Source organism: Aethalodelphis obliquidens, unplaced genomic scaffold (genome assembly GCF_003676395.1).
Source record: "Aethalodelphis obliquidens isolate GAN/ISIS:26980383/991018 unplaced genomic scaffold, ASM367639v1 scaffold131, whole genome shotgun sequence".
Taxonomy (NCBI): Eukaryota; Metazoa; Chordata; class Mammalia; order Artiodactyla; family Delphinidae; genus Aethalodelphis; species Aethalodelphis obliquidens.
The window spans coordinates 859,292-883,647 of record NW_020838075.1 but is presented as its reverse complement, the minus strand read 5'-3'; the positions used below and the strand labels follow the sequence as shown (position 1 = coordinate 883,647).

The window sequence follows — 24,356 nt, the reverse complement described above, 5'->3', positions numbered from 1 at the left end:
TAGTCTGTGGTATTCTGTTACAGCAGCCTGAGCTGACAGCTACCACTAGTTAGTAAGGACCTGTCTTGCTCTCAGCTTTTCTGGCACTGCATAAACCCCTGAGAGTTTATAGTCTCATGAAGGGAGGAGGGAACCCCACTAATGACCAGGGCTCAATTTCCTTCCAGTCTGGCAGTTTGGGACACAGAGCAGATTCCATTTAATTGAGAAAAAAATAAGGAATGTGATATTTCATGCACATTTTATAACCCAAAATAATAAATGTAACATGCTTCTCAAGCCACCCGGAACATTTAATGGCTTTGTCTTTATTGCATTGTGGGCTCCCGTGCCCATTGAACTGTTGGTATTTTCCTTGGCAGGATTTTCGTGAAATATCTCCAAGGTTTGGATTTTTTTTTTCTTTTTAAATAAAAAGAAGGGCATGGAAACAGAGGAGGGGCTTGCTCAGAAAAATAAACCCCAAATATTGTTGACACATGTTCTTTATTTCTCACTTACTGAATATCTGCTCTCTGTATTCTTTGATTTTAACAAATCATGTATGGATTTTTAAAATTTCTAATCTTTTTAGTAGCTATTACATTTATATAGTTTAAAATGAAAATTACATCAAAAGGTACATGAGAAATGTCACTCTCACTCCGTTCCCACCCTCTGTTTTCTCTCACTTTGCCCCTGAAAGTAACCATTTTTATTAGAATAGTGAAGTGGGGCTTCCCTGGTGGCGCAGCGGTTGAGAGTCCGCCTGCCGAGGCAGGGGACACAGGTTCGTGCCCCGGTCCGGGAAGATCCCACATGCCGCAGAGCGGCGGGGCCCATGAGCCCTAGACACTGAGCCTGCACGTCCGGAGCCTGTGCTCAGCAACCGGAGAGGCCACAACAGTGAGAGGCCCGTGTATCGCAAAAAAAAAAAATAATAATAATAGTGATGTATTTATCCTTCTGATGTTTCTTTATGCAAATGTACCTTTATTTTTTCCTTTCTTACTCAAAAAAGCATATTATACATATTCTGCTCCTTCCTCTTAAAATTTTAACTACTTACTCTGGATATCCTTCCATGCCAGAGCACATAAAACTCTTCCTCTGTTTTTTTGACAGTATTCCATTGGTAGATATACCAGAGTTGGCTGTTTAATAAGTCCCCCATTGCTAAACACTTGGGTTGTTTTTGGTTAGTTATTATTACAGATAATGCCACAATGAATAATCTTATACCTAAGCAAGTTTACGTTTGTGTGGGCAAATCTATGGGATGGATTCCCAGAAGGGGTCTTCTGGGTCGAAGGGTAAATGCATTTCTAATTCTGGTACATAGTGTAGGTTCTGCCGCACAGGATTGTGCTGTTTGCACTGTTGCTAGCGATATATGGAGGCGTCTGTTTCTTCCTGGCCTCACTCACACAGTGGGATGTCAAACTTTTGAATTTTTCCCAACCGATGAAAGATTCATGTAAGCTTAACATGTATGCACTTGGACTAATTCTCCTTCCTGCATTTCCCTAAGAACATCCTCAGACTTTTCTTTCACATCAGACCCCTTAATTAGCTCCATCTTTTCAAGAGGTTGGCCGTTTTTATATTTCCTTCACTATCATCACAGTTATGAAAGATTTCTGCCAGGGGTGGTAGGTTGAGTAACCATGGTCTCTGTTGGTTATTGCAATAAAATCAATAGCTACAGGTGGCTTGAATTGTTTTAGATGGAATTGACCTCAGGTTAAAAAAAAATAATGTTATTTTGTCACTCTTTGTATCATTACTTTCTAAGCTTAAATATCTTTTATGAAATATTTGTATAAATATTTGCATTTATTTAATATTTAATAAAACAAAATTAAAATATTTTGTAAACAGAAAGTCCAAGCCTTCTTGAATAAAAGTTGAAATATTAAAAGGAAAAGAAAGGCCTCCATCACAGCCATGTCTTTGGTAGACTCCATCCCCCTCCAGTAGGCTCTCTGTTGTATTGTTTAGGATACAAATGAACCCTATTATGCTGGGGTACCTTTCAGCCAAGGCATTGGCAGTAGAGAGGCTGCTTCCTCTCTTGTTTGGCCTACTCCTCCGACTGGTCACAAGATTTGTTCATTTAAATGAATTCCTTATTGTAAAAAAAAAAAAAGTTGTCTTATGTATGATATAAAGAACTCTAATCAATTAGCGTTAAAATACAAGGCAGAACTGATTCCCCACAGCAGTTTATGCATGGCTGGGGGTGGGGGTGAGCCCGAAGCAGCTGGAGCAGGAGAATTTGGAGGCCGGGAGGTGGTGAGCAGCAGAAGGCTCACCTGTCTGGAATGGAGGAGCTGTTTTCACTTTGGAGATGAGATGCCATATATATATTTTAAAGGAGTCTTTTATAGCAGATTAATAAGTCTGAATTTCCGTCTTTTCCTCCAGAGTGACAGGAGTTTCTGATGATTGCGCAGGGCTGTGGGTGTGTGGTGGGCATTAAGATAACATGACCTGATTCAGGAGTGTAGTAGTCAGGATTCTCTGTTCCAGAGAAACAGAAATATATATATTCTCTCTATATATTCTGTATTGGTGTATATATATATATATATATATATATATATATATATATGTATGGCACAGTTATGGAGGCTGAGAAGTCCCATGATTTGCTGTCTGCAGCTGGAGAACCAGGAAAGCTGGTGATGTAATTTGGTCTGAGTCTGGAGGCCCAAGAACCAGGAGTGCAGGTGTCTAAGGGCAGGAGAAGACGGATGTCCCAGATCAAACAGAGAATGAATTTGCCCCTCCTCCTTGTTTTCATTCTATTCAGGCCCTCAATAGATTGGATAATGCCTACCAAAATTGGGGAGGGCAATTTGCTTTACTGAGTCTACTGATTCAAATGCTAATATCTCCTAGAAACACACACCCAGAAATGTAGCCGCTATCTGGGCATCTCTTATCCCAGGCAAGTTGACACACAAAATTAATACAAAGGGTAATAGCCAGGGTGTAAAAACCCCATCAGAGGACTCAGTTGAGAATGCCTGGGTCAGCCTCTCATGCTGATGCATCAGACCTAGAGTCCACTTAGATAAACTTTTTCTTTCTCGGAATTAATGACTATTTTGAAAACTTAGATTAAAGACAATGTTTCCATTTTGGTCTGATATTCAATATCTGTAGGATGAGTTGGAGGGTCTGGGAGGGAACAGGATGTCTGAGGCCACACTATACACCAGGCAAATAGAAGAAATGCAGGAGGGATGGAGATGCTATGAAGCCATATGTCAATGATAAGGGTACCTGGTGTCAGCACCGTCCTCTGCCATCCTGGAGGAGAAGCATTACTCAGCAAGTTTCCATCAGAGGAACCCCCTTGAAGTAAGATTCCAGGATATAAACAGATTCTTTCCTTTTTCATGTAATGCAGATAATTATACAGTAGCAGAGGGTGGGTGGCCTTCAATTCTGATCAGGAGGACACAGATCAGACCTGGCTCCTTTTCATGAACATTTCCATAAAATTAAATAAGGAAGTTAAAACCCCCCACTAAGAGCTGGAGGTTATGATCGCTTTGCTCCTGAATGAGCTAAAATAAAATTGGAAATGTGGCTGATAATTGCATCATTGCACTGTCCTGGCTGGTAGGTGGCAAGAAGCCAGCAGTCAACTAAAGCCACGGTGAGAATCAACTAAAGGACATCTGTGAGGCGAGAAAGGAAGCCCTACTGAGAAAGGAACTATCTCAGGCTGGGACGATTGCTGAGAAGTACTGCAGTGCGTGAAAGAGATAGGATGTCCCAGTGATAACAAGAATCCCCAGAGCAACGAAAATCTGTTGGTAGGTGGGTAGTACTAGGCATTTGTAGCTCAGTTCCATACAGCCTAGGGGAGGAGCAGTTTTTCCCAGCACAACATAAAAATGGGAAAGTAGAATGTTCTCTCCAATTCAGAGCATTTAAGCAATGTATATTTGAGCCTGTAGCAGGGATCTGTATTGTACAATAGTCACTCGCTTATTTGTTACGCAGAATCCATTCATTGTTTTGTTCATGGTAAAGGAAACATCAAGATGGCAAACTTCTGATGAAAACTCAGGTTAATGAATATCACACACACACTCATACACACAATGGAGGAAGTTCCGGAAAAAAATGGAGGCAGTAGGAAATGTATCCTTAAGGCATATAGGTTAAACTTATGCAATTATACTGTTAGCATTTGCCAAAATCTAGATAATCTAGGAAAATCAGAGAAACAAAAATCAGAGAATCAATAAGCAAGAAATTGTAAAAATGTAGGAATGTGTAACAAAAAGCATTGGAATTTGTTTCTTTGGGTAAATCTGCCTTTCCTTTGTCTCCAACCTTTATGAGATCACACAGATGGGGGCATCCCAGCAATGCCCTGACAAGGAAATAACACAAATGACTGGAATACTGCAGCACAATTCTGACACTAGTCACCCGGAGTTAGCATTAGACTCCCAGGTTAAGGGCACAGTCCTCAACAAGACAACCCTCACTTCAGATGCCAGTCACAAGTTTGGCCACTTGCTCCAAATGGCTACACATCTGGGGAGTTCCAATGACACCCCCTCAGGTTTGATAATTTGCTAGAACAACTCACAGAACTCAGGAAAATGTTATACTTGCAATTACAGTAAAGGATACAAATCAGGAGGACCAGCCAAATGAAAAGACACATAGGGCAAAGCCTGGGAGGGTCCTAAACACAGAGCTGCCATGTGCCCTCCCTGTGGAATCAGGGGGCATCACCTTCCCCACACATCCTTGTGCTCACCAACCAGGAAGCTCCACCAAACTTCAGTGTTCGGGGTTTTCTTCTGTAGGCATGACTGATTGAATCATTGGCCCCATGATTGAATTCAATATCCAGGTGCCCTTCCATCCCTGGAGGTTGGCATGGCTCAAAGCCCCAACCCTTTAATCACATGGTTGATTTTTCTGATGACCAGCCTTTCATCCAAAGTCATCTCATTGGCATGAACTCAGGTGTGATCCAAGGGACTCATGAATAATAAAGATACTCCTATTACTGAAGAAATGCCAAGGAATTGGGGTCTTTTCCAGGACCCAGGGACAAAGGGCAAATTCTTTATTCTACAATAGGGACATATAATTTAGTTGGCCCTCCATATCTTCGAGTTCTGCATCCGCGGATTCAACCGACTGCGGATCGTGTGCTATGTTTACCACCAGAGGTTGGTTGAATTTGCAGATGTGGAACTGGCAAATACAGAGAGCTGACTACGGGATTTGAGCATCGCCAGATTTTGGTATTCCTTGTGGGTCCTGGAACCAATTCCCTGCAGCTACTGAGATATGACTGTATTATAAAATAGAGATGAGAAATCCTGACATATCTTGAGAAATCTATCACAAGAGCTTAAGTATTTAGCAAGTGCATTATGAAAAGAAATCAGCCAAGTGCAGTGTCTTATCATGGAAGCATAGGATCCAAGCATCCAGTTACTGTAGGAATTGAAATTGGTTGTAATAAAGGCTCAGACATTGTACAGGAATTAGTATTACAAAAGATGAGAGAAGTTGAGGACTATGTCAAGATGCAAAAACGAAAGATTTGTCACAATTTACTTATCCTTTGCTTTCTCTTAGGGATGGAACAAGACTAAAGATTAACCCAGGAAGCATATAGTAAAGTTGGCTTCCTCCCTTGTACAATTCCACATTAAACATATTCCACATTTATATTCATATGGAATTGATTTTGAGTAGAGAGAGACAATCCTAATCATTAATGTATTTCATATGGTTAGAACCAATGTATCACTTATGTAATGTAATAAAGCTCTCTTTTCCCTCTAGCTTGAAATGCGTATTTTACCGTACACCTGTTGACCTAAAACAGACTGCCAGGTACTTCTCCAGCAAAAGTAAGTTTACTCTGGATCAGCAAAAAATTGCAATTCAGAGCCTGTAACCACAGCAAGAGGAGAGCAAGTCCCTGCACAGGAAGGAGAGGAAAACCTCTTTTAAAAAGGGGAAAAGGAAGTTGGGAGGGCTATAGTAAACAGTCCACTGGAGGAATTGAGAGTTCAAAGTACAGTGGCTTGTCATTGGTTGAGTTGTGACAGCCTCTCATTGGCTGAGCTCTTGCCGGGAAGAAGAGGAAGTCTTTCTTTTTCCTGTTGGGCTTTGCTATTGTCACAGGGTGTGAGAGCTCCCCCTTCTGGCCTCCTGACTATTTTAATTGAGGTTTCCGTTTATCAATTTTTTTTTTTTTTTTTTGCGGTACGCGGGCCTCTCACCGCTGCGGCCTCTCCCGTTGCGGAGCAACAGGCTCCGGACGCGCAGGTCCAGCGGCCATGGCCCACGGGCCCAGCTGCTCCGCGGCACGTGGGATCCTCCCGGACCGGGGCACGAACCCGTGTCCCTGCATTGGCAGGCGGACTCCCAACCACTGCGCCACCAGGGAAGCCCAGCCCTCAATTTTTATATACCAAATTCTTATATACAACTTAGGTCTCTTTCTGGGCTTTACGTTCTGTTTCATTGATTAAGCTGTTTTAGTACCAGCAACACTTGATTTTAATTATTGGGTCTTTCCATTACATTTTAACATCTAGTAGGTCTGATACCCTTTCATTCTTTTTTTTTTCCCAAAAAATCTCTTGAACATTTATTACATTAAAAATCCTATTATTATTGTAATTGCCTTATATTCATAGATAACTTGGGAAAATTGATATATTTACAATAATGAGGATTCACATTCAAGAACTAGGGGTATTTGCATTAATGTTTATGGTCCTTCAAAAACATTTGTAATCTTCTTTCCAGGGATGTGAATGGATGTGTTTCTTTTGAGTGTGTTTCTTAAGTATTTTCTATATCAATATTGTGAATGTGAATTTTCTAATTATATATTCCAACAGGCTGTTGCTGATAAATAGAAAATCTATTGCTTTTATATGTCATTTTGCAATTGTCCACGTATCTGCCCTTAATAGTTTTACAGTTGATACTCTTTGATTTTTTAGGAAGATAATCAAGTCTGCAAGTAAGAATACTTTGATCTTTTCCTCCTTTCCAATATATCCAATATATATTTAAGCTCTTTAATTTTATATTATCTTATTGTATTGGATATGATTGCCTAGGAAGTGTAAATAATAGTTAATGATAGTGGCCATAGTGGGAAATTTGCCTAATCATAGGAATGTTTCAGTATGTGTTATGTTGTTTGTTGATTCTTAAGCATGATAAGGAAGTATCTTTCTATTCTTAGGTTCTAAGAATTCTTTTTTTTATATACTTATAGGATTACTTGTTCAATTTTATTAACTATCAGTAATCTAGATGATCATGTGGTTTATCTCCTTTGGCTTACAGGTGTGACAAATTTGTATATATTTAAAAATATTAAGCTATCTTTGAATTCTTAGTTAAAATATCTCATACTAAAATTTCATCTTCTGGATCAGGACTCTGGAAACCTTAAAATTTCTTCCAGAAATTCTATATATCCAGTCAGCTCCCAGAAAACCTCCTATAACTAACCTCTCAAAAAGAAGACATTTTTTCCCCTTTGTTCTTAGTCCAATATCAAAGGGAACCTCCAAATTCCAAGTAGGTCAGGCTACTAATACACACAAATCAATTCTGATAAAATCATCATACAATAAGTGACTGTTGTTTACTAAGTGATTACTCGGTGCTAGGCATTGGATTAAGATAAATATTTTACTTAAGCCTTAAAATTACCCTTAGTTTCTCATCAAAAGTATACTGTAGTTGAGACAGGAGGGAAGGGGACAGAGCACAACCTTTAAAAGAATGACATAGCCATTGAAGATATGACAAAAATTGGTTAGAACCTAATAGGCCCAAGATGGCAGCAAGATTCAACTTCCAGTAGACCTTGAGCCTCATTATAGGCTCACTGTAATACACTAGGCTGCTAAATGGAGTAGGACCCTATGGCCCTTCCCCCACACCCACTCCTATCCTATGTCCTCAGTCTGCCTTTTGTCTGTAGAAAAACTTTAGCCAAAGAATAAGTTTAATCAGAGAAGTGAGAAAAATGAAGAAGCAAAGGAAAGTAGTCAAACAGGACAAAACAATAATAGTTTAGTCATTAAGCAAAGTCAAGGACTTTTAGTTCCTCCTCAAGGGCTATAGGTAATATTCTGAGCCATATTCTTTGAGCTGTCTTGTAAATACTGAAAACCCCACCAGGGAGAAGAATTTAACTACATAATGACCAGACTGTAGCCATGACATAAGTGGCCACAATTCCGAGAACTGGCCTCAAAGAAATGGGAACAAACCCTCCCTGGAACGGAAGGCTAACTGTATTTAAAACAAATCAAGATGACGCTGGTTAGACGACCGATGACCAATTTCAAGATGACCGTCAGAGCGGACTGTGCTGTTTCTGCATGTAGCCCCCTCCCTCTGCCTATAAAGGCTCTTGCCGGGACTTCCCTGGCAGTGCAGCAGTTAAGACTCTAAGCTCCCAATGCAGGGGGCCGGGGTTCGATCCCTGGTCAGGGAACTGGATCCCACATGCATGCTGCAACTAAGAGTTCACATGCCGCAACTAAGACCCAGCAAGACCAAATAAATAAATGAAAAGAAAAAAAAAAAAGATACTGAAAACTGACTGATAATGAAAACACAACAGGCTGAAATTGGACATGGCTAAAGCAATACTTAGACCAACAGAACAAACTCAAAGAAGCAAGAAAGAATGAAACACTAAGATGAAATAGAGAACAACAACTTATATAATAGAGAATATTAACAAAATCCAAAAGCTGGTTTGTTGAAAAGTTTCTTAAGATAGACCATTACCTAACCAACAAGAAAAAAAGAGAAAAGTTACCAAAAAAGTAAAGCTTAAAAAAAAAAAAAAGCTCTTGCCCACTGATGGGGGAGGGGGTTGGCCTTTGGGCAGGAGTCTGCCCCTCAACCCCCTGCCCTCGTTGTCAGCCTCCGAAATAAAGCAAACTTTCCTTTCCATCAACATTGCCCCTCTAGTATTGGCTTTAGAGAGACAAGCAGCCCAGCCGGACCCCACTTTTGGCAACAAAATGACACACCCAGAGGTGCTATGACAGTTCCAAGGCCAACCATAAAAGGCCAAAGAGTGGCCCAATTCCTGGAAATCCCTGCGCCTTCTCCAAATAGCTGGAATATTCCTCCCACTCATTAGCCAATGAAATTACCCAGCCCATAAAAACTAAGCACCCCATATTTCCGGGCCATGCGCACCTCCTGGGACAGACCGCATTCTGTCTATGGAATGTGTACCCCTGCTTTCACTTTACTATGGCTCTGTACTTGAATTCTTTCCTGCCCGAAGCCAAGGACCCTCACTTGGCGGCCCTTCCCAGGAACTTGCCTGAGACCTGGGACATGACCATCCTCTCGTGCCCCATTTTCCTGCAGATGCTTTACAAAAAATATTAATAAATCTACTTACCTATCACTTTGCCTCTCGCTGAATTCCTTCTGTGCCAAGACATAAAGAACGTGAGCTTCATTAAGTCCTGAGACGAGCTGTGTTAAAAAAAAAAAAAACTCTGCTTACAATGATAATTTTCAAACCTACACAAAAGTAATGAGAAGAGCATAGTGAGTCTTCTTGTATCTGTCGCAAAGCTTCAACAACTGACAAAATTTGGTCATACTCATTTAATCTACCCAGACCACATTTTCCCCCCTGGGTATCTTTTAAAACAAATTCCAAACATTGTACCATTTCATTTATAAATTCTTCAACATTATACCCAACTCATATTGAGTCCCTGCAAGCTGACAGCATATTGCTAAAGCGCAATTCATTATAAGAGATTCTTTTTTTAAAAAATAAATTTATTTATTTATTTATTTATTTTTGGCTGCATGCGGGCTTTCTCTAGTTGCGGCGAGCGGGGGCTACTCTTGGTTGTAGTGCTGGGGCTTCTTATTGCGGGGGCTTCTCTTGTTACCGAGCACGGGCTCTAGGCTCGCGGGCTTCAGTAGTTGTGGCTCGCAGGGTCTAGAGCGCAGGCTCAGGAGTTGTGGCACAGGGGCTTAGTTGCTCCGCGGCATGTGGGATCTTCCCAGATCAGGGATCAAACCTGTGTCCCCTGCGCCACCAGGGAAGTTCCTATAAGAGATTCTATAAAGGTTTAAAGCAATGCAATCCAAATTCACAGGGCAGTGAATGTAATTACACAATCTACAGAACTGGAGGAAATACATACTCTTCGAAGAATCCTACATGGACTTTGTTTCACTTAACTGAGTTTCTGATAAGAATTGGGAGGGAGGGAGTGATGTTCAAGGTTATGTATTCTGGCAAAAACTTAAGAGTGCAAATTATTCTTGTTGGTTAAGAGAGATCCATTAAGCAGAAAGTAGACTTAGTATCTTGTAGAGAAATTATATAGCCTAACCAGAATTCATAACACCTAGTCACTGCACAGGCAAGTGACTTGAGCTCTTGGCAGGATTCTCTGAGATGAACTGTCTTTTATCAGAATGGTGTCTCTTAAAAGTGGACAGCCAGAGTGAAAGAAGCCACATCCCATCTACCCCCAAAGTACCTTCTTATGATTTCATTTATATCAAAGTCTAGAAAATGCTTATTAACCTATAGCGACAGTAAGTAGGACAGTGGTTGTTTGGGAATGGGGGTGGGGAGGGGGAGGAGAAAGGGAATTACACAGAACAAGAGAAAACTTTATGGGATTGTGATGATGGTTTCACGGGTGTATACATTTGACAAAACTTATTGAAGTCCACCCTTTAAATCTGTGCAGTTTATTTTTTGTCAATTATACCTTCATAAATATATTTTTTAAAACGAATAGCCAAGGGATTTCCCTGGTGGTCCAGTGGTTAAGACTCCACGCTCCCAATGCTGGGGGCCCAGGTTCTATCCCTGGTCAGGGAACTATATCTCGCATGCCGCAACGAAGATCCCGCACGCCGCAGTGAAGATCCCGCCCGCCACAACAAAGATCCCGCATGCGGCAACTAAGAAATGGCGCAAAAAAAAAAAAAAAAAGAATAGGGACTTCCCTGGTGGTCCAGTGGTTAAGAATCTGACTGCCACTGCAGGGGATACGGGTTTGAGCCCTGGTCTGGGAAGATCCCACATGCTGCGAAGCAACTAAGCCCGTGCGCCACAACTACTGAGCCTGCGCTCTAGAGCCTGCGAGCCACAACTACTGGAGCCCGCGTGCCTAGAGCCTGTGCTCCGCAACAAGAGAAGCCACCGCAATGAGAAGCCCGTGCACCGCAACGAAGAGTAGCCCCCGCTCGCTGCAACTAGGGAAAGCCCGCGCAGCAACGAAGACCCAGTGCAGCCAAAAATAATAAATAAATAAATATATATATATATTAAAAAAAAAAAAGAATAGCCAAAGGGCAGAGTAGTGGAAAGTAGATGCCATTTCAGAGATGCTCCAGGTCCGGATCACAAGGGTAACTCACAATAAGAAGAGACAGGAGTCTGAGAGCTGACATCTATGAGCCCACAAATTAAGGAAATTATGCACTCTTTGGGTTCATAAACTGCTCTTTGGTTATAGAGTCCTAAGCAGCCAGTTGGTTGAGTCAAGGGTGGAGATGTGAGCCCTGCTGGCTCAAAAGACTACCCTGGAGATATAGTCCTTGCCTCCAAGGCTCTCCCAGGTGTTCTGCGAGCAGTCTGATAAAGCTGCCAGCTTCTTAAAGCAACAGGACATTTTTTGTGTACCTGGACCTTGTCATGCTCAGGTGAAGCTGAGAACACGGTGTGTTTGTTTCTGGCTTGGTAGCTAAATATAGAAGCTAAAAAAAAAACCCCCAAAATGGGCATGGGAATTATCTGGTACCCAAATCCCACCAAGAATTGCATTGGGTGTCTAGTGGAATTTAGCCATCAGGAGGGAGAAGATGCCAGCCAGTCACTACGATCTAGAATTTTGCTGTCAGATCGGGACTCCAACCTGGACAACTGAAATTTCAGGAAGGATTGACCAATTTTTGTACGACAAATTGGTCCAAGTGGTGGCTCAATGCACGTGGGTAGAGGGAAGGCTGCTCTTGCTGGTTTCTACCTACTTACCTAACAGGCTGCTTCAGAGGAAGCACACTCCATTGACAAGGCCAGGTGTTTCCATTACTAGAGTCTTGCCCCTTTATGCTTTGCAGTCCCATCTCAAGTCCTTCATTTCTCCCACTGGGAAACATTGGGGTTGCCCAGGGTTGGCATGGGTTGCCCAATCCTACCTGCCCTGAGCTTCTTCCTCATGCCTGAGGGGCTTGAGGCTGTCCTGAGAAATGCAGAAGACTACTGCTGCATCCTCCACCTTTGGAGGATGGTTGAAGTACCAGTCTAGACTTGAGCCAGTCCTCAGGGGCTGACTAGAAGGGGTATCTTACCCTAGACAATGGAAGTTGGAAGGGCTGGAAGGGTGGGCCCCAGATAAGTCCTGGGAGAGAGCTGAGAGCCAAGCCAGGGAGCCCGAGTTCCCATGCAAGTCTAGGATGGTAGAAGGAGCTCAGTCAGGACCAACCAGGAGAGGAGCAATTTGGGAACAAAATGGAAGATGGGAGGATGGTTGCTCTGAACAGTCTGTGGCTTGTGCCACTATATCTACAGGCCATCGGAGCATCATTCATGAGGGGGGAAAGCTGGTTTGGAGCTACAGAGGCAGGGTGAGCCCCACTCACACTCCTGCTGCTGGGCTGTGGCTCCCTTAGAGTCACCAGGGGAAGACTCTGAAGAGTTCTGGGCGCTTGGGGTGGGGGGCTGTTTCATAAAACCCGTATCATTGGGTCACAATTTCCCATGCCCCTAGTATTTGGTGATGGCCATGATGCTTGATCCTAAAAAGATCCTGGTGGCTCCTACTAATGGTCGTCTGGTATTTCCGTATCTCTCAGCAGATCATTATTTTCTCTGTCACTGGGAGTTGTTCATGGCATTGTTTCACTTTGCCAGGAAAAGCCTGACCACAACAGTAATTAGACAGTGGGTCCAGTGCTCCCCTAGTGGGGCTGATGCCCCATTAGTCATGGCAGACTTTTTTTTCTTCCTTGACATAGATTTTTACTTATTTTTCTTTTTATTGGGGTATAGTTGCTTTACAATATTGTATTAGTTTATACGTACAGCAAAGTGAATCAGCTATACATATACATATATCCCCTCTTTTTGGATTTCCTTCTCATTTAGGTCACCACAGAGCACTGAATAGAGTTCCCTGTGCTATACAGTAGTGGCAGACTTTAAAGCCGCTGCCTGGATGCTGCTCTGAGGGTCCTCAGCCTTACTGAGCACTACACCCCTGGCCCAAGTTCCTGATCATTCTTGCAAATGTTCTAGGCTTCCTCTTTTTGTTCTCTCTTCCTTGGTGTCACTAATCATGGGAGATGGGTGGACTGCTCCAGTCCACTGCTCCTGACTTGAGGGGGTGAGCCGGAACTGCCGTCTCTTCATGTGACCCCCTGAGGGAGATCTCTAACACTTACACATGGATATTCTCCTTTGCATTCTAACATTTGCTATGAAACTTACTGGCATGGTTCTGGAGCTCTCCACAATTCTAAACCCTGTGTAGGTGCCACCCCAAGCATCCTGCCCCAGAGCCCAGTCTGCGTGGATGCCAGGGATATTGCTGGTGCAGGACCTATAAGCTTTGTATCAGCCTCCTTCTCTTTCTCCTTTCATGACTCTGTTATTCCTCCAGTGTATCAGAGGAAAGTTCCAGCCAGCATATTAAATGGCTAATTCTCTAGACCTGGCACAAGACTACGAGAAATCATCTTTGGTCCAAAGGCTTTGGATTTTTGGTGACTCATTATAACCATTGCATTGGTACAACTATAAACTGAGTAAGAAAAATCATGGGGCATAATGGTGGAGACCACCAGCTACACACCAAACTCCTCTCTTCTTGGGATACACACACTACATTTCCCAGACACCCTTCCAAACAGGTTTGGTCACATGACCAAGGTATCTCCAACGGAGACCAAGTTACCTCCAGTGGAATGTGAGCAGAAGTGTACATACCAAACTCCAGGCCTGGCCTATTAAAAAGCTCCCATGTTCCTCCTCCTTTCTCTTCCCCCTTCTTCTGGCTGATTGGCAGCTTGACACCAAAGGTGACCTTGGAAGCCATAAATTGAAATTGGCAAAGCCACTATCAATCCAAGTTCCTGATAGACCATGAGGAGGAGAGCTGCTCTTGGAATGCAAACCTTCTCAGCAGTGTTATATAAGAAATAAACTTGTATTATGTGAAGGCCTGAAACTTGTGTGTGTGTGTTTTAATTACCACAGCCTAGCCTACTCTAACTAATAGACGGTGAGATCAGGAAGCAATTTTATTTTCATTTCTCTTTGTCCCTTTAAGCCCATTTTGTGGGACCCATTCTCCTTCTGCTCCTTGATGGACATTTAAAACAGGTTCCATGACCTTCTGGTCATTGTATGTAATCCAAGCTCACCTGGTCTAATTTCCCCAAAAGTTTAGTAATTAAATGGTCTGGTTTCATGTAATGGTAAAACTTCAAACTTTATTTAAACACAAGGATTCTTCCCTTTCTTTGTGCCATATACAGACCAGCTGCCTTCACTGGGAATTGAAGTGTGCAGTGATCTCTCACTTCCCATTTCTTGCTTTGTGGCAGAAACTGCTGTTGTCTCCCAATATTCATTCACCTCTTCTTCCTTACTAATAAAACTCCCAAATTTTTAGTGGACTTGTAGCCACCCTGAATAAAGACTACATTTCCCAGCATCCCTTGAAGCTATGTGTGACCATGTGACTAACTTCGGCAGAAGGGTCTGAGTGAAGTGAGTGAGGAACTTTTTGATAATGCTCTGGATGGCCGGGATGGTGCTCCAATTCCCGTTTCCCTCTTCCTGCTGGCTGGAATAAGGACCCAGCGGATGTGGTGATGGGTCATTTCAACATTTCAGGTGAGAGCAGCATTCCAGGGAAGGGCAAAACAGCAAGACAGAAGGACCCAGGGTCCCCAACATAGTGGAATTACCATATCCAGCCCAGGAGTCCTTATGCTGGAACTATTCCATGAGAAATACTTTAACTTTTGTCTCTTTTTAACATAGAGTTTTTTCCCCCAGCAGCTGCTCCTGTATACTTACTATACAGGTCATCTTTTATGCGTGCTTCTGTCTTTCCTCCATCATCTTGCTAACTCAGCTTGGACCTTGGACCCCAACAGGGTTGGAGTGGTGAGAGGGAGAGGCCGAAAGGTGCCAGGGGAGGATTTATTTGGCTAGAACTCCTGTGAGATGGCATAAGTCATCCCTGGGTTGTTAGGAATAGGTGATCCTTCCTTTCATTAGGCACTTTTGTGGATACTTTTGGAGACAACTCCTTCCCTTTGCTAAGATTTCTCACTTCCTGATTGTTCCATGTGGTCAAATGCCCTGCTTAGGCTAGTCAACTATATTTCTTTCTCCAGCCTCTACAAGTCTGGCAGGACTCTATTAAGCTCACCAATCCCTCCAGGTGATACTTTTGGACAGGATCTAACATCACCCTGTGTCAGGCCCCACATCTGGTCCACAGGAAATATCATAAATCCCGTGCTGGTATCTGGGAAGGCTGGCAGCCTCTCAGCCCAGCAGCCTCTCTTGTTCCACCATCAGGGCAGCTAGCCAATTTGGTTTTTGATTTTCAGAATGAGCCAGCCACCAGCTCTCCCAGTCCTCCACACTGCAGGGAACACACAGTAAACTCTCTGAAGGATACTATGAAGCCCCTTTCCCTGGGCTTGAAGGGAAAGAAATGCCTGCCTCAGATTTCCTCAAGAGGCTGAATAGCTACCCTTTTCCTACTCCCATCCATGGTCCCACCTTTATGGGGACATTCCCAGGCTTGGCACTGTAAAGGTGCTCTGGCACCTTCCCTCATGATTCTCCTCTTGAGAAAGAGATTCAAACTCTTTAGAAGTCATTTCTCTTGAATAAGAGCTCATTTGTCTTGTCTGTTTGCTTTCCAAATACCAACCTCACCCACTTACCTCATATCTTCCAGGGCATCACAGAGGAATTAACATGCCCAGAAGCTCTAGTGAAACTGCATTCTATTCTCCTTCTGTTTGAACTTCCAGTCTACCTTACCCAAGGCCACCTGCAGTGACTCCACCGGAGCCACTGTCACTGCCACTATCCCCAACAGAACAAGGGGCTCTCACCCCCAGCTGTAGTAATTAGTCTGTGGTGCAAGTAGTATCTCAAGGTTAGTTCAAAAATGTAACCTGAGTTTCCCTGGGTCTCACTAGCCTGCAAGGACATGCAGATGGGGTCATCTTAAGGTAATAACCCAAATTTTAGCGTCTCTTCCCAACCCCTGCAAAGTCCCCTTCTCTGCCGAAGTATTTCTGGGGATCTGAGGGAAGTCTCACATGTGCTCATAAATTTAGCCATCCAGGGATATTGTAACTGTCTCCATCTCCTGCTGAGCATCACACGCACTGAACTGGAACCCTCGAGACACCAAATCTGCAGGGTGTGGGGGTGTCTCTGCCCAGTGGTCAGATGCCTTTCCTCTCTTTTGTGATCCATTTCATTACTGGGGCATCCAAGCAATGCCTGTAGGCCCCAAGGTCTTGCAGAGCTTGTAGGACCACAGCTTCTGGATTGACATTCAGCCTTCTTCCTGACTGGGATGGAGGCAGGACTGGACTAGGGATGGTGGCAAACAACATCCACTTACTCCTTTAGTCAACAGATATTTCCTGAATTCCTCTTCCATGCTAGTCACACGGTGAACAAGATAAATGTGGTCTCTGCAACCAAGGAGTTTACAGCCTGATGCAAGACCAAAAACCAAACCAAACACACACACACACACACACACACACACACACACACACACTCACAGAGCCACAAAAGGCACTTAAAATTTAATGTTCAAGACTTTGTTATTATTGGGTCAAGTTCATTGTACTTGGCTACTGCTTCTGCCTGGGTGAGTTCTGTGCATGAAACCTGTCAACCTTCAGGCAAATAGACGCTGACAGACGGACAGCCGGCCTTACCTAGGGCAGCACCACCCCTCCTCACCATGCTGCTACAGGGATCCACTGGGGCCCAGGGCTGGAGGTTAACCCTTACTGTGCTGCAAGTGTCTGATTTTTTTTTTTTTTTTACACTCAGCAACAACCAAAGGAAAACACTTATGGTACCTCCCCCATCCCACACCATGGTTTCCAAACTTTCCATTCCCTGCAGCAAAACTGGTTAAGAGACTGGACAGGCCACTGTGATAACTTCAAAAATATAAGAGGAGGCCAGGGATCTGTTAATCCTGGGGTAAGAGGGGTCAGGCCAGTGCAGACCAGACATGGAAAGGTGAAAAACTTTGAGAGAAGGTAAAGGGAAGGGCTATTTGTGGAGAGAGAGGAGTTGGGTTGAAGAAGGAGGTATTGGAGGAATGGAGGGCAGTCTTGGAAGCCCATCTTCTGCTGGTCTAGGGAACCAGAGATGAGAGGGAGAAAACCTGGAAATGAACCTGGGAACTAAAATTCCAAAATACACAAAAAGTAACACTGAGGAAGGCAGCCAGCAACACCAACACTCCAGAGACAGATTCATGCCGGATGAAGTGAAAAGAACAGAACAACAAGAAAGACGCTTCAGTATCCTCCAAGAGATGACTGAACATATAATGTTCATTAAAAGAAAACAGCAATTAGGAAATAAAAACCAGCAGAAAGGTGCCATCGCTAAACAACTGAAGAATAATATAATTCAATAAACAGTTTGGGAGAAATGATTATTTGGGAAAATACATACATGTAAAACATCTAATGTAACAAAAATCCGAATATTTTCTATTATCTGAAAAGAGGATGTTCTAAGCTGGCTAAAAGAATAAAATTGTCCAATAAAAGAAAGGAGTAGACTGATAAATTTAACCACAATTTTGTTTTCATTTTTATAGTTAATGGAAAAAAATTAAAAGCAAACAAATAAATTAAGAAAATATTGGCCATTCTGTATGTAAGGACACAGGCTCTGAATCCAGACTCCTTAGGTAGGACCCTGGGCAAGTTCATTGACCTCTCCATGCTTCTGTTTCTTCTATAAAATAATAATTGCACCTGCCTCACAGTGGGTCAGGATTAAGCGAGTTACCAAGTTACTACATGTAAAGCTCTTAGAACAGTAGTTGACACATGGAAAGCAGTCAATAGCTATTTCTATTTTATTTTGTACCATGTAAGAAATTCAGACACAAACAATTCACAACAGAGAAACCATAAATAACAATTTAGTGAAAAGTTCAACTTCACTAATAATGAATGAAAATTAAAACAATTCAAATTTTACCTTTCTAGTTGGTAAAGACTTTAAGATGACAATAGAATATTCCTTCTCTAACCATGGGGGTTATGTTCCAAAAAACCTCCTTGGATGAAAACATTGTGATTAAGGAATTTAGGACTTTATGCAAAGTTAGGGGTAGGAGAGATCAAAACCTTTAGTAAACCTATGTCCTAAAAAGGTTTTATGCCACCTCACCATTAGGATAGCTACTATCAAAACAGAAAATAACAAGTGTTGGCGAAGATATGAAGCAATTAGAACCCTTGGGCACTTTTGGCGGGAATGTAAAATAGTGGAGCCGCTATGGGAAACAGTGTAGTGGTTCCTTAAGAAATTAAAAACAGAATTACTATATGATCCAGCAATTCCACTTTTGGGGATATACCCAAAATAAATGAAAACAGAGCCTCAGAGAGATATTTATACACCCATGTTCATAGCAGCATTATTCACAATAGCCAAAAGATGAAAGCAACCCAAGAGTCCATCAGTGAATGAATGAATAATCAGAACGTGGTCTATATATAAAATGAAATATTATTCAACTGGAAAGGAAATTCTAATGCATGCTACAGCATGGATGAACCTTGAGTATATTATGTTCAGTGAAATAAGCTGCCACAAAAACGTAAGATTCCACTTATAAGAAGTAGTCAAGGGCTTCCCAGGTGGTGCAGTGGTTAAGAATCCACCTGCCAGTGCAGGGGACACATGTTCGAGCCTTGCTCCGAGAAGATCCTACATGCTGCAGAGCAGCTAGGCCCGTGCACCACAACTACTGAGCCTGTGCTCTAGAGCCTGCGAACCACAACTACTGAGCCCGTGCGCCTAGAGCCCGAGCTCTGCAACAAGAAACCTGTGGCACTGCAACGAAGAGTAGCCCCTGCTCGCCACAACTAGAGAAAGCCCACGCGCAGCAACGAAGACCCAACAGAGCCAAAAAGAAAGGAAGAAAGAAAGTCAAGGGACTCCCCTGGCGGTCTAGTGGTTAAGACTCCGTGCTTCCACTGCAGGGGGCGTGGGTTTGATCCCTGGTCAGGGAACTAAGATCTTACACGTTGCGTGGCACAGCCAAAAAAATAAATAAAAGTAAAAAAAATAAAATTAGAAAAGGAAAATAGTCAAAGTTGTAGAGACAGAAAGTAGGATGGTGGTTACCAGGGGCTAGGGGAAGTAGGAATGGGGAGTTGTTGTTTCATGGGTACAGAGCTTGTCATGCAAGATGAAAAGAGTTCTGGAGATGGATGGTGGTGATGGCTGCACAGCAACGTGAATGTACTTAACACTACTGAACTGGACCCTTAAAAATGGTAAAAATGGTAAATTTCATACTATGTGCATTTTACCACAATTTTTTTTTAATTTTAAGATTTGTGTTTTATGTTAAAAAATATTCTTGGGCTTCCCTGGTGGTGCAGTGGTTGAGAATCTGCCTGCCAATGCAGGGGACATGGGTTCGAGCCCTGGTCTGGGAAAATCCCACATGCCGGAGAGCAACTAAGCCCGCGCACCACAGCTACTGAGCCTGCGCGTCTGGAGCCTGTGCTCCGCAACAAGAGAAGGCCGCGACAGCGAGAGGCCCGCGTACCGCGATGAAGAGTGGACCCCGCTCACCGCAACTAGAGAAAGCCCTCGCACAGAAACGAAGACCCAACACAGCCATAAATAAATAAATAAATTCATTAAAAAAAAATCTATATATATCTTTAAAAAATATATTCTTTATTTTTACTAAAATAAACTTATAAAGAGATGATCAATTTTACAAAACTTAGATTGGTAACTGCTGACTGAACGATGATTAACCCTTCTTTACTGGAGAGCAGCCTCCAAAGGCATCTCTCTCCTGCAGTTTCAATGAAATGTTTGCAAATCAGTTCTAGATTATTACCGCTAAAGGGCCTATGAAGAAGGATTTTGTTTGCACATAGTTCTCCATCCAACACTCAGCGCCTTTCCAATTATCAGTAGGAATATGTAATGTACTGCAATTATGTAATGCAGTTATGAAACAGAGAAAAAGTGTGGTCTAGACAGGATGTGCTATCATCGTCACGGCAGGAAGAGAAACTTGTGCACTGCGCTGGAATAGCTCATGGTCCCAGCCCTGGGATTCTGATTCACTGGAGGGGGTGTGGCCTAGGCACAGATGTGTGGAAAGGGCCTGGCTGGCTCTAATGTGCACCTGTGGAAGGGGTGGGACCAGGGAAGGGAGACTTCGTTTCTACTTGGGCTCCTCCCCCAACTTTCAGCTCAGCCGTAGATGAGGGTTTCCATTTCCTGGGTTTTAATGCCTTCCTTTTGCTATAAAGTGAAAGAGTTGGACTGAAGTGGGGTCTTCATTCCATGGCAAGGCAAGACGGTATGTGAGGAAAGAACACAGTCATCTTCCTCACTCTCCCCTTACATCAGTCCTTCCTGCCTTGAAATCTGTGTCCCGTCTGTCCCTACCTGCTCCTTGGTGGCTGTCTTCTTTCAAACGTTCAACACTGCTCACTGAAACAGTTTCAACAGCCTCCCAACTAATTTTCCAGACACCAATCTTGATCCTCCCCAACCCACCCCGACCCTGCCTCTGGTAGCATCCTTCACTGTGGATGAAATTTCTGGCTTCATCACAAGGGTGTGTTTGCTCTGCCTTATACACCATTTTATCAGGTCATCAAGATCTTAGCAATCGCCAGGGAGCAATTTACATTTTTGCAACATGGTTCCCATTATGCTGCTTTCTCCTCCTTTCTTCAGCAAACCCTCCGTGTTTTCCTTTGTATAAGAAATGAGCCAATGGGAGTTCTCTGGTGGTATAGTGGTTAGGATTCAGTACTTTCACTGCTATGGCCCGGGTTCAATCCCTGGTCGGGGAACTGAGATCCCCAAGCAGCGTGGCGAGGCTAAAATAAAAAAGGAAATGAGCCAGGATGTTATGCTGCAGGTTTGCCATTTTGACTTATTCCTCACGATCAGCAGAGTTCTAAAGGAATTCTGCTTTTGCTGGGAGTTGTGTCTCTGTCCACACATCTGGGCATTGGGTGTTCCCTGGGGCCTCAGTCAAAGTGCCTCTCTTGGGATTTCCACCTTGCCCTTGTGGGGCTAAAAAACAAACTTAGAAAGCTCCTTGAAGGCTGGAACTTCGTCTCATTTACCGTTTATTCCCAACCCCTACATAGTACCTGGGATATTTATTGAATGAATGACTCCTCCATCTAAGATAAATATTAGAAAAAGTCCTTTAAAATTCCCCAGGGTCAAAAATGTTAGAAGCACAAAACAAGAACTGAATGTTCTTACTTTTCTCAGTTCCTTCTTGTCATAACCGCTGTCATGTCTCCTCCTCCCACCTCCTCAGCTTCAAAAACCCACAGCAGACTCTTGGGCACGCCTTACCTCGGACTCCATACCCCACAAGCGCCAAATCACATCCAGATGCAACCAAAAGGGACAGCCTAATACTCAGGGATCAACTTTACTTGGCCTCAGACTCCCACAGAACACTTAGCAATTCTCATCACAGAATGGGACGCATATTTTAGTCCAATAATGTTAATATTAGCACTAATTCCTCATCGATCTCTTCATCCACTCAGAAATTCAATGGCTCAATAGCGAGGAGTTTGGAGCAAAGGTAAGTACATGTTAGATGTGGGTAAAGACAACCCACTTCCAATTCTTACTCCCAGGGAGCTTTCTATACACAAGCAGGGAAGAAAACTCCAGAACTAAATAGGGTCAGGAGGTCCATCTTAGGAATTTTAAGATTGAGAAAGGGATTTAAAAAAAAAAAAAAGAGAAAGGGATTTGCCTGTATCTTGATGATGTGAAAACCATATCAAAATATCATCTGTCACTTAGAACGGAGATAGCCCCAAGTCCTGGGCGGCAGGTGCCTGGGAGGGGGTAACTAGTGCACACCCAGAGACTTGGTGCTGTTTATATTTGGCCTTGAAAACCTTCAGAACCAACCTTCCTCAGGGTTTTCTGTGAAGGTAAAAAGTCTCCTCAACTCCCAAATGGCACCTAAAGGAGATGTGTCCTTGCCCCACTTGCTCCAGGTGAGGAAAGGATCTCGTGAAGAACGCCCCAGTGAACAAACAGCAAGGCCCGGCCCCTTGCCTGCCTCTCACCCTGTCCTGGGCCTTCCTCACTGCACACCGCCCTCCAGCTGTGCAGCCCAGACACACCCAGCTGAGGCTCCTGCTTGGTTTGAAGGTCATCCAGAGTTGAATACCAGCCCAGAATTTCAGCTTCCTGTCCAGGAAAACAAGGTACATAATTTTTTTTTTAATTTTAAACTATTAGAATTTCAGATTTCCATTTTCATTTGCTTACTTTCTAATTGTTCCATTGTTTGGAAGACAGAAATTTTCAGTCCCTGCCTCTGTTAAGTCTTTATTTTTTTTCTTCTTTTTAAAATGGAGATATAATTTATGTATAGTGAAATGTTCAAATCCTTTTTTTGTTTTTTTTGGGGTTTTTTTGCGGTACGCGGGCCTCTCACTGTTGTGGCCTCTCCCGTTGCGGAGCACAGGCTCCAGACGCGCAGGCCCAGCGGCCATGGCTCACGGGCCCAGCCGCTCCGCGGCATGTGGGATCTTCCCGGACCGGGGCACGAACCTGCGTCCCCTGCATCGGCAGGCGGACTCTCAACCACTGCACCACCAGGGAAGCCCTCAAATCCTTTTTTAAAAATTTATTTATTTTTGGCTGCGTTGGGTCTTCATTGCTACGCATGGGCTTTCTCTAGTTGTGGTGAGTAGGGGCTATTCTTCGTTGCGGTGCGCGGGCTTCTCACTGCGGTGGCTTCTCTTATTGCGGAGCATGGGCTCTAGGTGTGCAGGCTTCAGTAGTTGTGGCACGCAGGCTCAGTAGTTGTGGCTTGCAGGCTCTAGAGCTCAGCCTCAGTAGTTGCGGCACACGGGCTCAGTTGCTCTGCAGCATGTGGGATCTTCCCGGAACAGGGCTCGAACCCATGTCCCCTGCATTGGCAGGCGGATTCTTAACCACTGTGCAACCAGGGAAGCCCAAGTCTCTATTTTTAAAAAAATATTTATTTATTTATTTATCCATTTGGTTACGCTGGGTCTTAGTTGCAGGAGGTGGGCTCCTCAGTTGTGGCTCACTGGCTTCTCACTTGCGGTAGGCAGGAGCCTTAGTTGCAGCTCGCCAGCTCCTTATTTGTGGCATGCGAACTCTTAGTTGCTGCATGCATGTGGGAATCTAGTTCCCGGACCAGGGACTGAACCCCGGGCCCCCTGCATTGGGAGTGTGGAGTCTTAACCACTGTGCCACCAGGGAAGCCCCCTCTTTTCTTTTTAAAATTGATTAATTAATTTATTTTTCTTTGGCTGTGTTGGGTCTTCGTTGCTGTGCACGGGCTTTCTCTAGTTGCGGCGAGCGGGGGCTACTCTTCGTTGCAGTGCGTGGGGTCCTCATTGTGGTGGCTTCTCTTTGTTGCGGAGGATGGCCTCTAGGCACATGGGCTTCAGTAGTTGTGGCTCATGGGCTCTAGAGCCCAGGCTCAGTAGTTGTGGCGCACGGGCTTAGTTGCTCCGTGGCACGTGGGATCTTCCTGGACCAGGGCTCGAACCCGTGTTCTTAACCACTGCACCACCAGGGAAGTCCCTCATGTGATTCTTTTATCAAGTGAGAGATTCTTTCACAGTTTGAAAAATTTCACTCTGTTTGTATGTAGAATGTTTTGGAACTCATGTTATGACGTCAGTTCAATAAATTAAATGGCTGATTCCATGATGGGGAGGATAGATCTCTGCAGAAAAGTTTCTTCCTCCACCTCCCACCTCCAACCCCTACTCCTCAGACCAGGGTTTTCATGAAGCACAAGCCTCACTCCAGGTGGGAGCCCTGCTGAGGCTGGAGGAAAGCCTCCAGAAGGTGACTAATACACTGCATTTGGCCCCTGGTTGTGGGCAGTGGCAAGTGGACAGGCAAAGTTTGAAGGCTATTTTCCAGAGACATGATGTGAACTTCAAGCCTCAGCTGACGGTCACGTGGTTGTGTGGTGGTGGCAGACTATTTATTTCATGAATGGAAGGACTCA

General features: G+C 43.7%; 1 long non-coding RNA gene across 1 annotated transcript in view; it reads right to left on the bottom strand.

The window, feature by feature from the left end:
• Positions 1-9,470: 9,470 nt before the first annotated feature.
• Positions 9,471-24,356, bottom strand: part of LOC113616110 (uncharacterized) — a 41,827-nt gene continuing 26,941 nt past the window's right edge. Inside the window, exon 5 of the long non-coding RNA XR_003431220.1 lies at positions 9,471-9,516. This is a non-coding gene — a long non-coding RNA (uncharacterized LOC113616110). The remainder of the gene's footprint in view (positions 9,517-24,356) is intronic.